Genomic DNA, 15,379 nt, shown 5'->3' with positions numbered 1-15,379 from the left:
CTTCAGCATTCTAGCACTGTGTGCACCTGATTTTGCACTCTACAGAACCCCAGCAAGGAAGAAATGAAGGCAGATCCTCAGAAGGCAGATCCTTCTCTTTTCTTCCCAACAGACACACCTGTAGGGAAGGCCCAAAGGAGGAGAGATACCCTGTCACAGTAGGTTTTGTGATAACCCTGGTATGATCAGAATTCATCCATGTCCTTAATAAGTTAAGATGGTACTATATTGTGTTGACATCCCCAAAGAGAATTTTTCCCGTTAAGATTTCTTGATAAATCTTTTGGTTAGTGTATATAAAATCAATGTGATCCCTGAAGTCTCTATTCTGCAGATCACTGCCTTTAATAATGCACATCCTTTCTGGTTTGTGCATTCTTTTTTTCTCTGGGATTTGTACTGAGTGTTTTTGATGTTTCTTTGTAGTCATGGCAGAGGGTGCATCAAACTTTAACTTAAGCATCTTGCATTTGGGAAACAGATACACGGCCTCAATGAAGACCTTGTGTACACTTGCAGAGATGTGAAGACCTGTCTTCTATCACCATGCCATCACTTGAAATATGACACGGTCCAAAAGCAAGCAGGTACATAGCCTATACCAAGTTGAGGGAACATGTGGTTCCTCTGTACACAGCAGAACTATAGAAGCCTGGTCTGCCTTCTGTGTAGATTCCCAGGTGTCAAAGAATGCTTCTTTTTAGTTGGCTCCTCAAAGCAACTCTCTTCTTTTCTTGGACCCTATTTGTGTAGGACTTAGAAAGTGCTCCAAGGTCTTTTCCCATCTGTGAAACTGAATTGAATTTTGCCACTTGTTTTGCAGGTTGCTTGGCAAAGAAAAGAAGAGGACAAAAGTATGACTGAGTGTGCTCATTGCCTTACAAGATCAGGCTAAAAATCCTGATAGCTGGGGAGAGTGGGAAAAGGAACCAAGAGGCCAGTAAAGTACCCAAGCACCAAATAATTATTGAGAAGATTTTTAGTCCTTTGCCTCAAAATTCCACTTGACAGTACAAACTTGAGCAAACAGCATTTCTGCAGGTTGGCACAAAAATACAAACATAGCCTTTTCCCCTCAGAATATAAATAATATACTCATGTCTGAGGAAACACAGCATTATGCATCAGAAAATAAGGGATCACATGCCTTCATTAAGTGATTTGATTGGTAAATAATGCTCAGTAGGAATAATTCTAAATTTATCCCCAATGCATATAGTTGCATGACAATTCTTCTTGCATGATTGCTGGAGCTTCTAGGGAAAAGATGTGAAAAGCAGAAGGTGATCTCTGCAGAAGGAGGTTGAAAAGAAGTTCCAAATGAAGATGCTGTTCCAGATCACAGCTGATGGCTTCTCTTTTCCTGCCTTGGCCTGGCCCTTGCAAGAAGAGAGGGTTATGCTTTAGCTGAGGTTAGTGAACAGCTGCCAGTGGCCTGAGGGGCAGGAGTAAAAATTCGCTCAGGAAAATTCTCCAGTGAGACTTTAGGTCCTAGCACAGAACCCTATATCTGTAGTAACTGGATTCCAGATTGACAAATTCTTTGTATGTGCTGCCATTCTGGTGCCTTCAGTGGGAAACTACTGAGATATTAAGAAGTTAGGACTGTGTTTCAGTGTTTACATCTATAGAGACGTGTGACGGTGTTCACAGGGGTCTCAGGTTGGGGGAAGAGATGAGGATCTGACTCCATGTTTCAGAAGGCTTGATTTATTATTTTATGATATATATTACAATAAAACTATACTAAAAGAATAGAAGAAAGGATTTCCTCAGAAGGCTAGCTAAGAATAGAATAGGAAAGAAATGATAAAAAAGGCTTGTGTCTTGGACTCTCTGTCTGAGCCAGCTGGGCTGTGATTGGCCATTAACCAGAAACAACCAACGTGGACCAATCACAGATGCACCTGTTGCATTCCACAGCAGCAGATAATCAATGTTTACATTTTGTTCCTGAGGCCTCTCAGCTTCTCAGAAGAAAAAATCCTAAGGAAAGGATTTTTCGTAAAAGATGTCTGTGACAGAGACCTACACAGTTGGTTGTGAGGATGGATTAAGTCAATGTAAAGAGCTCTACTGAGCAAGTTTTTCCTTTGTTTTGCAAATGAAAGTATCTGTTAGACCTGATCAGAGTGTAAACACCAGAAAGTCAATGGGACTCTTAACTGATTTCAGACACAAAGATGACTTGTGGTACAAAGATGGGGGTATGTAACTTGTTGACAGAGGAGTTAAGGTTTTGACCTGGCGCTCTAAGCTCATGTTGGAGGCATTGTGAATCATGAGATTTTAAGAGCATGGCTAAGTAGAAGATTTATTTGCTTTCCTTGGCTTTTTTTGTTGCCTTCTGGGTCAAATAGTCTCCTTGGCAAAAGAGGGAGGGAGATTGTCTGATTCTTGAAGACCAACCACTGTTCCAGCTAAAGTGATAAAGCATGACTGCAGGAAGAGACAAGCCTGCTGCACAGTTTCAAAGCTATTTTCAGTTGAACAGATATTTTTACAATTAAGTTTTATGAACAGAATGGACCTTGAACGTAGACTGGAAAAATAAAACTCTTTATCCTGGTTCAGGGCAACACTGGAAGAGGTTGCGAATCAGAACCAAAGCTTTTACAAGAATGTTGCCTATCCCTGGAAATAGAAGAAACTTTTATTGCATATTTGAGGGGGAGAAGAGGCAGGGAATCTAAATCCTCTTTGAAATATTACGGTTTTTTACTCTTTGCAATGAAAATAACTTTAATGGCTTTATTTTTCCATTTAATGCCAAGTTTCTGATTGTCTAAATACCAATTTTAGTCTCTACAACAGACAAACTGGAGAATGCTCTGAAGTTTGCTGTCTCACCTGCTCGTTCCAGTGAAATGCAGTTGGCCAGTATAAAATAAGGTTACTATTATTTTTAAAGAACACAGTCAACATGATGCAGTGGAGTTATTTCCATGTAAGCTACAGGGAAAGACAAGATCAAATGCAACTGAACAGCTTCTGAAATAGACTTCCATGTAATTACAAGCTTTATGTCCAGTCACTGGTTTTAATACTATTGCACAATATGATTAGGATTCAAGTCCTGAAGTTACCCCATATTTACTCCCTTCTTACCTCTTGGTTGTCTTGAGGATAAAGTATGCTGCCTGGGACAGACCTAACTGGGGGAAGCCCAACAGAAATTAAAAGAGGAGAAAAAGTTGTGGAAGATAAACTGATGCATCCAGCCTTTTCCTCTCTTGTTCTGTTTCTCACGTTTCTCTGGGTTTGCTTCCTGCTGAGCAGTGGAAAGGATAAACCTGGCTAAAGTTAATGTCCTCTCAGAAGGACACTGATAGTTCTCTTCATTTCCACCAAACTGAACCTTCAGCCCTCCTGCCAGGCTTCTGCCTCTGAGTCAGTACCTGACTCCTAAAATCTCCCTGCAGTTAACCAAAGACATCTTCACTTTCTCAAAAAGTTGGTATAAAAACGAGGAGACAAATTTCCCCTTCAGCAGTTCCAAGTCATTAGACTTTTCACATTACTTACCTGTCTAATCATCCAACCCTTCATCTCTGGGGAGTTCAAAATAATGCCCAAATCATAAGTAATGAAAATTGAGTTCCTAATCTCCCATCTTGCCAGCAATCCCTCAAAAAAGATGATGCTGCCCTTATGATCCTGATAAAAAATAAAAGCAGGTTCTCCCAAACTTATCTTCCTTCCTTTGATCATCTCCACATCAAGCTGAGAAGACAGAATTAAGGATTGTACAAAGGTAGAGTTAATGGGGATAAAACTACGCAGAGCTGAAGCGTGTTCTCATTCTCCATAGCTTCAAGCATAAGAGTTATCATGTAATGTAAAAATAAATAATGCATATTAAGGGTATTGACCTGAATCCTAATCACATTTCAGAACAGTATTAAGACCAGTGATGAAGCATAAATCTCACTATTACAAACCAGACCTCGATCTGCTTTCTATGAATCACATTTTTTTAAGCAGTGTAATAATACCTTTGATTATACAAACTGAGAAGACACACTTGGTAACAAAGAAAATTCTCACAAAGTTCATTCTTATTTCAGCAATGGAATGAAGGCTGTATATCTATAAAATCTATCTTGAGTTTTCAAAATTCAAAACTTAACTAAGCAGGCAAGTATCACTTTATGCAATATCATTGGGAAAACATACTCTTAATTTTTTAATGACTGTCTGACCCACACATTGTAATCTCTTTCTTTCAATATTATAGAGGTTTCCCAGATGAAACTGAGCAGAATATACTTAGTATTATTAGTTCTTTCTTTATGCTGCAAAACATTACAGAGCTTAGAGGCTTGGACTTCTGATTTACTGTACTAAACATGGCAGAGTCACTCACTTTAATTTTTTTGTCAAAATTTCATACTTGGAAATCTGGGTTCAGCTGGCTCACAACTGCAAATTTTTCACTCTTGTTCTCCACCTGCCTATTTTCAAAGGGTTCCGTCCACACAAAACTTTTTGCATGAAAGGACAGGAGGATTCAAGAGAAGGAAAAGTGCCAGCAGAGTATTATCTCCTTCTACATATACTTGTGCTTTCTGACTGCCAATAAGAAGCCCCATTATACCTTGCTTTTGTCTACTGTGTTATGCCTAGCATTCCAAGGCAATAGGAGGGGAGAAGGATAGCTTTGCTCATTGCCTTTTCATAATTACAAAGTCTTTAAAGTCACTCCTTTCAGATAAACATAGGTAGATAATGGCTAGCATTCAGTGAAAGTGATGAATGCTACACTGAATGCAAAATGTATATAGAGCAACAAAGAGAAAAATGTGGTGCTTCACACTGAAGCCTTCACATGCCTTCAGGGCTTTTATGTTACTTTCTGTCTTCCTCGCTGAATATACATAACTTCACAAAGATCTTTTCAAAGAGCTGCCAAAGAGGCAATTCACATTTTTATGGTGAGAGAGAACAAAATGTTTAATTCTGGTGTTAAATGTATTCACCCCTTCCCCTGGCACACCACACTTTTCTTTAAATACATGATTTTTTTGAGAATATATGTTTTGATTTGAACTGCCACATTTTGCTTTATTTTAGTCAAAACTGATTATTGAGGTTGCTAGCCACACATGAAAACAGGCAGGGGGAAAACATCCCATCCTATACCTCTAAAGGTTTTGTCTCACTGGGTTTGACAGGAAGGCTCTTTGTAGTTAATACCATTATTTTTCTTTTCCAAGACCAGACCTTTAATTGCACCCATAATTTCTCTTATCAACACATCTGTATCCAACTGTGCTAACACTTTACTCACCTTGAACTTTTTTTTGTTTGCTTTGTGAACATTTCTTTGTGGTTCTAAACAACATAAATTTGGTTTCCTCATCAAGAAGCTCATTTAGCTGCAGCGTGATTGCAAGTAATTTGCTGTAAATGTCTCCGTCTTTTAATTGTTTGTGCCTTTTTCTAATCTATAAACTGTAACTTCAGGCAGGTCATTTCTGTCTCACCATTTCCTCTTTGGAAAGGCATGTCTAATAACTCACCTCATATCCTGTGGCTTTAGGCATCTGAAATTCTATGAACAGAAGGGATAGACCATTGATTCAACTCCAAGTTCATTTGGAAAAAAACCCTCCATGAAATCTCCTTTTTAAGAAATAGGAAAATAAAACTTCATCCATGAAAGTTAGCTCGGTGGAAAATAAATGTGCATCAGCATTGGTACAGAACTGACTCCCAGTTCTGTTTCCACAGAGTTTCCTTGTGACCTCCAAGAGACATAAAATTCTAAGTGCCAATTTGGGTACTGCTACAATCCTTGAGTTAATCAGAGTCCAATGAATTTTATTGTCACAGTTCTGCATTGGCACCATTTCCCCTACTGGAGACAGAATGAGACAGAATTCATGATCTCATTAGAATCTCTGGTCTAAGTCAAGACAATGCATAAGGCAGCTTTTTTTTTTTTTTTTTTTTTTTTTTTTTTTTTTTTTTTTTAAGTAATCTCACTAGAAGTTCTACCCAATATGGTATCCATGTCAAATCTCTTTAATTCCTCCCACCTAATCCCCTTTACCCCCAAAGTGTAACATTAATGTATTAGTCAGATTAGCAGCACATTCAGGAATAATCCCTTCCAAAACAAGAGACCTATGTGTATTTTTCCTGATCCACAAACTTTTGTTTGTATTAATTATTCTAAAGCTGACTGACAGCGTGAATAATACTCTTCCCCCCTCTTGCCTGAATAGCAATTAAGGAATTTGCATTTTTTGCATCTTTTTCTTACAAAATAAGATATTTTCTAGGCATTTTCTGTTTTGAGCAAGTGCCTGCTCTGACTCTAGCTGAAGTCTGTGGCCAAGCTCACAAATGAATGTCTTCATCTCTATCTTAGCTTTACAGCACTTGCATAAAGCACGAAACAGACGCAGGAGTACGGCAGCCTTGGGATGGAGAAGGGATGCCAAGCTTTCTTTCTCTAAAAGTTCCTTAGATGTATTTTCCCACATGATCTCAAGACCATAGTTAGCTACTGCACTTCCCTGGTAGGGACCATGCATTCCACCCAGAGGAGTGCTGTAAGCAAAAAGAATGAGAAGAATTTTCTTACTGTGGTGCTAAAAATTTAGATAGCTTTTTTCAGTGCCTTGAAAAAATTTCCTTTCCATTGTTAAACCACTGAAAATACTATGTTGAGAAGATCACATTCATGCAGCCAAACTCACACAAATGCCAACAAAAAGCTTTTAACCAGACTGTGACAGCTTTCTTTGAGACACTCAGCAGATGTGTGCACAAATACTCAGAGGAAAGTGCACTCCACACACATGTGCATGTATTGTCCCTTCTGAGTTCTCTTGTCTATTTTGCGTGTTTTCTTGGTGAATAAATGAAGGGAAGCAACGTGACTAGACAGGCTGCACGTTTTATCGACATTGCAAATACTCAGCTATTTTGAGAGGATCTGAGAAGTTCTGTTTCATAAGCTAAGTGGCTGATGGCTTCTTGTATGGCTCTGCAAATTATTAAAGTGCTCCTGAAACTCTTCCATTCTTCTTCAAAACTTTTATTTCCATACTGGAAGCCTCATGAGTTTATTATACTTCAGTCTCTCACATGTTAACTATGGGGACACTTCCCTCTGGCAAAGCCAAACTGGCATGAAGGAATGCCAAGGTCCCTCCAATTGAAAAAAAAAAACCAATTTAAAAAAGTTTTATATGAGAGAAAGAGGTTGATTTTATGTTAAAACTCTTACTTTCCCACACATATTTGCATGTACACATGACTGGAACAAGGAAGAAATTTCCAATTGCCTGATTCCAGTTAGGAAAAGAAAACAGACAGCTTCTGCCTAAAAAGACTCAGAATGCCAACTCCCATTTTCAAATGTGATCTAACTCTTGGGAGCCTAAAGGACACAGGAGTTAACAGGACTTATCTGCTAAAGCACTTCTAAATAAGTACCACTAGCATAACATTTCTGGATGTCCCTTGGGGACAAAGCAGTGCAAGTGCCATTTGGAGACTTTATCGCAGACTCCCAGATGTCATTTGCAGGGGGACGCATGATCTTCCATCAAATGAAAATTCTGTATCACTTACAAAAAGTCCTTTGGGCTCCTTTACTCCCAATTTCTGTCGCAGCTACTGAAATGGGATGACTCAGAATGCAGAACAAGATACTTAGAACACTAAAAATATTGATTCTAGGAGTAAAGTATCAAGTCTTTGAATTGATGAGGCAGATATGGTTAATAACAGGAAAGACACCAAGAAAATGCCACTAGCCTGCTGAGTGGGAATGGTAAAATACACTGTGGCCATATGGACTCAAGTGAGTAATTACATATGAGTAACCCATATGATCTTTCCTGTAGCCAGGCTTTTATCTCAGATAGTCCCTTTTCCTCTGCTATTACCAGCTTTTTGTTCTAATGAAGAACATCCTCCCCTTTCACCACCCTTATCATGTCTAAGTAATCATTATGCACAGATACAGAAGTGGCTGAACTCCTCAAAGCAGAGACATGCTGGGAAACTATAAAACCTCCTTTTTGCAAAGCCAGGACAACCTGTACAGGCTCATTTCTTACCAGCAGTTAATTCAAATATGTCTGGTTTTACTGGGAACTCCCACAACAAATTTTATCATGATTCACATAGTGAAGAGAGTGAAAGAGTGCATTAAAAAAAAAGGAAAATAACAAAGCAAATCCACTTTTCCTTCTCTTAGAATGACACATTTCATTAAAGGAAAGAAAGAAAGAAAGAAAGAAAGAAAGAAAGAAAGAAAGAAAGAAAGAAAGAAAGAAAGAAAGAAAGAAAGAAAGAAAGAAAGAAAGAAAGAAAGAAAGAAAGAAAGAAAGAAAGAAAGAAAGAAAGAAAGAAAGAAAGAAAGAAAGAAAGAAAGAAAGAAAGAAAGAAAGAGACTTGTATTTGATCATTACATGGACAGACTCACTGGTTAGCTCAAGGGAAGAGGAAGGCTATTGGACTATATAGGAGTAGTATTCTGAAAATACAGAGTATAATTCCCATAGTGAAGGCATAATATCTCAGCATGAATTTCCCTCTTGTCTTTATATCTGGATTGAAAACTCAGAAATAGCTTTAAATGTGAAATGAGTGTTTAGCTCTCACATTATACACAAGAGGCAGAGGCAAGAGGAACAGAATAGCAGAGCTATGATCTGAAAAACATAATTGTGACCGGGAAATAAGAAGGTAGGTTGTGTTTTCCAGGAGAAAGTGACAAAATTCTACTCTTGCTAGCTTTGTGGAGATTCATAAAAAATATAGAAAGGTTTACTAATGATGACTTCAGGCATTTATGCGTCAGTAATTTTGTTTAAAAAGAGGCAAAAGAGGAATGGCCAGGTCAGAGTAAGAGGACATTTAAACAAGTGAACAGATGCACTTGCTAATGTGAAGTGGGGACAAAACTGGAATGATTACAGGTTGACCTGAGTAAGTGGAAATTTCCCTAATATGAAAAGGAGACTGAAAACAGGCATCACTACTGTCAGTAAGAGCTTCCTTGTGGTTAATCTTTTAATATTCACAGGAGCAATTCCAGTGTACCCCTTCCTAAAGGGTGCTACAGAGACATGAGGGATTACAGTTTCATACCACTTGTGATATCACACCGTAGCCTCATGGGAGACTTTACAACATGTAAGAAGCTCAAACTGTGCAATAATAAAGAATTGACACACCTCAGAGCAGCGTTGGCTTCCGGCTGTAGACACAGGTATTCAGCCTTGCAGGAGTGTCTGTTATGTCCATTTATAAATTGATTACACCATGCTGACACCAAAATGTTTAGGATAATTTGCTTGATTCCTGTAAGGAAGTAATTTTACTCACTTGCTCGTGTCTGATGTTGAGGGTTTTCTTAACCCACACACAAGAATCAGTTGGACATAGCAAATCTGACAGAAAGAAAATTTTCCCAAAATACTGGTTAGGGAGTTCCAGCCACACCAACAGATCTCTCACAAACTCCTCTCTGTGGCTCTGGAAAGAGATATTTGCTTAGACTGAAGGCAAAGATGGGCAAAATTCCACTCTGTGGTCCAAAGCATATTTTTTTGAGAATTTGCATGAGATGAAAGTTTGCCGTGCTTTCAGGGAAAGAAAAATGTCAACTGCTTGACTAAAAAAATGATCTCTTTGCAGCAAACACTCATTGCTTTCTTTTTCTGTACACAGGAAAATTAATCTCCTTTATACACAAGAAAGGGCATTAAGAAAATGTATTTTTTCATTTCTCTGAAGGAATAAGTTCCCCATGGAAAACAGATTTTTTAGGTTCTCAAAATCTTGGAACTAATTTTTTTTCTCAGTTGGTAGCTTGTGGCCATATTAACCCCATTAAAATTTCTTGTTCTGCTCCAGATTGACACTGGAGTATCTCTGACAGACAAAGACTAGTCCCTGCACCTGGGATTAGCTTCATTTACCCTGTGCAGCAACAAAAGCTCTTGCTTCTTGAGAAGGCAGGAGTCAGTCTTCTGATTTGCTATGAAGTTATTAATGTTGCTTGATATTTGCTGTGACAGCTACTCTGTACCCTCTTTAATCATCTTCATCATGGTTCACAGCTCTTTTTTCCCTTCATTTCACTTTTGCCTACGCTTCTTAGGGAAAATTGCAACATACAACTTGATAAATCTTTCAGCCTTCCATGTATTTTGCCCCTTTGTCTTCACTTTCAAAAAATGTTTCGTATTTTTTGACTAGTCTTCAATAAGAGAACAAAGAAATATTCCAGATGAAATACTACTGAAATGCTATTTTTAAAATATTCTGACTTTCATGGGAGAAAATTAGTGTGTAGCTCACGTCCACTCAACAAGAAATTTGGTTATGCATTAAAAGAGCTCCTTCAATCCCTTGAGAAAACTTTTAAAAATTGTATTATGAATATTAGTAGCCTGTCTTTATTGTATTTATCTGCCTTTCCTTTGAAGTTAATGATATTACTTAGAGGAGCAACCTCTGCTACACAAGAGCTACCTCTTCTCATGGTACTTTTTTGCACCATTTCCCACTTTGTCACCTTTATTCCATTTCCCAGGACTCACTTGTTCCCTGTGAAGCTGTGGCTGTGTCTGCCTTGTCTGCTGCCAGTCCGGCTCCCGCGTCTGCCTGTCAGGGTGCAATGCAGGACTATGGATTCTCTGGGGGATGTCACTGCCATTCAGAGCTCCCCCAACAGCCCTGCTCCCTCAGCTGCTGCCAGAACAGCAGCACAGCCTGCTTTGGAGCTCCATGGTCCAGTTTGGAGATTGAAGAAACCTGCACCAGTTCGGGAGATTCATTAAAAAAAAATGAATTAAGAAAAAAAAAAAAAGGTTAAAAATAAAATTCAACAAAAACAGGAAGAGAAAAAAATCCTCTAATTATCTGTCAGGCATGTGGAAAATACTAGTGTACTTAAAGTTTTACGAACAGAAGGCCCTGACTTCAGATTCTGGGGATCAAAATTCTGTTTCTCTCAGTCACATTAAATGCATTCTTTTCATGTCAGTAGATTGTATCCATCACAGAAAAGAAACGTCTCTTGGTGTCTGGTGGTTTCAAAGTCAGATGATTGTGATCAAAGTTCAGCATGTCAGTGCCTTATGGGGAAAATCCATTTAGAAATATAAAGGGGGAAGCACGAGCAGAGCTGCTCCACCTTGATTTCCAGCTAGAGTATATCTAGGAACTGAAAACATGCAAGTGTGGCCTTTTTCCTTGTTTTTCATGGACTCTAATATTCATGAGAGAGTCTCAAGGTGGCTGCTTGCCCCACATGGATACCCTTTATGTTTCTGCTCAAAGGAAAACAACATTTGGCATTTAGAGTGGAAATGCAGAGCTTTTATAAGGTGACTTTCTGTCTTTCAGTGAAATCTCCATGTCCAGCTTTACCTGCTGCACATGACAACAGTCTCAGTTCAGCTGCTGCAACATCAAAACCCACCCGAGACCCTGCAATCTCCCAAACACCGCTCTGCATCACAGCATCTGACTCTTTCTAATTAATTTTCTTTGTTGTATGGAGAGCATCCAGGAGCTAATTGTTCTGATGAGACAGATAAAACATCAAAGGATGTTTTAAAATGAGTTTTAAAACATGGCACGCCGACAGCGCTGCAGCCCGAAGCCCGGCAGCATTCAGCCAGCCTGTGCCAGGAAAAGGAAAAGCTGATCCTTGGGGCCTCGTTGGGTGTTAGAGCCCTGCCTCAGCAGCCCATCCTTGCAGGGCAGTGGGAGCTTGGTCTGCACTTTGGTCTCCATAGTTCTGCCTCCTTAGCTCAGGCTGCTGACAGGAATGCAAGTTCTCTCAGCGGAAGGCAAAGGGGTCACATGTGAAGTGATAGAAAATGATCCCCTCATCTTGTACCTTTCCCCGCTAAATTCCATTCCTCTGTCCCTTGCTCGCTGTCACTAATTTCAAATAAGTCCAAAGTGGCCATCAGACAGTAATGAGTTTTAACAAATGGCAGGGTGGATGAATTTGAACTCCTAACCCAGGAATTAAAAAACTCCTATATGGAGTTATCTGTGCATTTGGAGTTTGTCTGTGTCTCACTAAGAGCACAGCAGATAGCTCTGATTTCTGATTAGGCCCTTCCACTTCACAAAAATATCTACCTCAGCCAGAAACAGGAGGCACTCAAGCCCCACTACCTGTTGCTTAAGTTTTCTCTCTAGCCTTACAGAACAAGAAAGGAATGTATGCATCCATAAACTCAATTCAAGTCACTATAATTTTTTTTCCTTTAAAAATATTGCTCACAAGATGTACAATAGAAAATGTAACAAAATTAAAAGCAAAGGAGAGCGAGAGATTAAGGCAGTACATAGGCACATATTCATTGGGCTTCAAGTGACTTCCACAGATGCACAAGAGCTGTCATGAACAGGACTCCTCTCTGAAATAAGGTCTAGGAAAAGAGAAAAGTGGACAGAAAACAAAGAAAAAATGGGAAACTTTTTAAACTCTGTTTTAGACTATCTGAAAAGAATCAGAGGCAGAGAAGAAAAATGTCTGAGAGAAACACAGGAAACAGGTAAGAAATAAACAGTGCTCAAGATGCTAGAAAAGAAAAAAGCAAGGTCACAGTGGCATGTGTAGAGATGCAAAAAGAAGATGAAGGTCTGTGGGGAAAGCTGCTGGAAACCACAACACAGACAAGACAAAGCAGCCTGGCACAAAAGAGGAGCCCTCATGCTCTGCAAAACAACATATTCCTTCCCAGTCTCCTGTGCACCCAACGCTGAGGGACTGGTCTCAGTTCCCAGCTTTTGCAGCGAGGCAGAAAATTGTATGCAAAATGACTTTGTGCCCTGTAGAATTAAGAGCAAGTATCAAGACAAAACTTTCTCCTGTCCCTGACTGTCAGCATTTTTCTGGGGTGGAGGTCCATGGTACTATGATTACAAAACTTGTTGATAGGGGTACAAAGGAAGCTCTTGGAGGTCAAACATCACCCTTGGAAATGGAGCGACAAGTTTACCAGACTAACAGTGTTGTTTTCTGTGTTTGACCTTAAACAAAACATGAAGCTTGCTGGGTAAAAGAAAAGCAGATCTATAAACATGAACTGAAACAAGTTTTTCAAAGTTCTGTTTAAAATACAAACACGAAAAGTTTGTATTTTAACAGAAAATCACATATGAACAGGAAAAAACCCATCCAAACCTAAAATCTGCCATTAGAACTGCAATGGGGGATGTATTCAGAAAAGACATATTGCCTATCACTTAGTATTTCTATAATTCAGGCCAAGTAACTGAAATAATCAGCCAGTCCAGCCTGGCTGGAAAAGCTATTTTCCTGTGTTAGAGCTCAGATTTTATTTTATGTTATTTTCAGCAGTGTTGATGGAATGAGATGAAGAGATTAGGTTTCACCTACACTGCAATAAAGGTCTGTGGACAGAATTTATCTCCATATCAGAGCTCAGGGCCAGACCTGGAGGCACGATGTGCAGTCAGCGAGCACAGTGAGTTTGGTGGCCGTCACCACAAATGCCAGCAGCACACCAAGCACCTCTCAGCATTTGGTCTTATGCACAGAGGTCTGAAATTAACTTCTGGTCAGATGGTTCTCTCCCCAGGATAGATGGAGTTTCACTGAAAACATTGTCATATGCTGTGTGAGATTATACTCTTAGCATGTCCTGTTATCCTGGTGTGTTAGAATCCTTTGCAGTGAGGTAAACATCACATACCTGAAATAAAAATACCTGAGAGATTCAAACTGAACCAATGTGAGGGAAAAAAGGTATTTGTAAGGAAGTCTTGAAAACGAGATTTTCTGTCCTGTATTTTGATCATGTTTTTCCCTTCCAAATGGGGACAAAATTCCTCATTTTCCTGATTTTTTCCCTTCACCTGCAATTTTCAAAACTTTTCAATTCAATGTTGACTCAATAGCGTAACTTTCAACATACATTTCAAAGCACATTTCAAAAAATCAAAGGTCATTGCAAAGTAAAATTTAAAAAAACTTTGTAAAAGCGTCTTCCAAGCTTCCTATTAGAAATAATGACACTTCAGCATAATTGACATGGTGCTAGATTTTGTGAAGTCAAAATGGAAAGATGTTTCTGAAGTGAGTTTGGAAGTTGGCTGTAATATTCTCTCAAAATTTGAAATAAATAAAAATACAGTGATCTTTTGACCACATGACCCAGTTAGGCTGGTAACAACATGAGACATTCCTCAGGATTTCTCTTCCAGAAAGAAGAGTTTCCTGCCAAAAGCTGAGCTCAGGATTGTCATCTCCATGTCCCTGTGAGATGAGAGGACCTGCCCAAGGCCATGGTGAAAGAGCTGAAGGTAGGTAAGACCTAGGTAGGTAAGATTCTAATCTTGCAATTAGACCATGGTTTTCCTCCATGGGAAGCAGTGGAAAAGAAAAACAACTAGTTGTCCGCATAGTTTAGAAGGAACCTGAAAGTCTCTCTGTGATGGCAGCAGTTTCTTCTGGGAACACTGCATGAAACTGCAGTATTGCCAAAAACATATCACCACATGATGGGGATAATGCCCCTGTTTCAGAGACTTTTGCAGCTTGAAATTTGGACATGCTAAATGGATTAATTTGCCTTATGACCATGGGGCTGACCAGAGGGGCCAGAATGGCAGACAGGACTAGTTGCTGGCTTGGTTCTGGTTGTTTACCCACTTCCAACACAAATTTACTTACATACCACCACCCTGTTGGTTACAAAGGCTGCAAGTACTGTTTGGCTTTTTTCCCCCTTTCAAACCTGGAAATGTATTCCACATCTATGTCCTCCCAGCCTTACTCTGCAGCATTCTGTTTATATGATAATGGTGAGATAGCACTTTCTTTTCACAAGCTAGAAGCCAGGTTTCTTTTCCATTCATCCATTATAGAGCGAGAATAAGAGAATGAATACTCTCATATCCATTATAGATATCAAGAGACTGAATCTACCTTTTTATTCCAAGAGCTAGAGATGACTACATAGCTCATGAATTACAAAGTAATTTTGAGACACAACAGCAGCAGAAACAGTAGTAGCGTTTGGCACAATGTACTGCACAGATGTGGTATCCAGGGATTGAAAAGGAAAGGGAATTTCTGTCTATTTACCCATCCATCCCGTTACTGTGTGGCTTTTACTTCCAATGTGGGAAAATAAAATCTTTTGCATGCTGTTTTTTCCATGCATACTCCAGTTAAATGCTGTTGATTTATGAAGCCTATATCAGTGGCATAAAATATAAGTATGTCACAGAATTTGAAGAGGTATGTTCAGACAAATATGCTGGAATACCTGAATCTGTGAAATAAGATGCATAGTAAAAAAATAATAAATATGTTGTTACCATAAATTAAAGCTGTAAAGATTTTTTTGCTTACTTG

The sequence above is a fragment of the Melospiza melodia genome, chromosome 2, assembly GCF_035770615.1.
Source record: "Melospiza melodia melodia isolate bMelMel2 chromosome 2, bMelMel2.pri, whole genome shotgun sequence".
NCBI lineage: Eukaryota > Metazoa > Chordata > Aves > Passeriformes > Passerellidae > Melospiza > Melospiza melodia.
The sequence above is the reverse complement of the archived record's forward strand: the minus strand, read 5'-3'. Positions refer to the sequence as shown.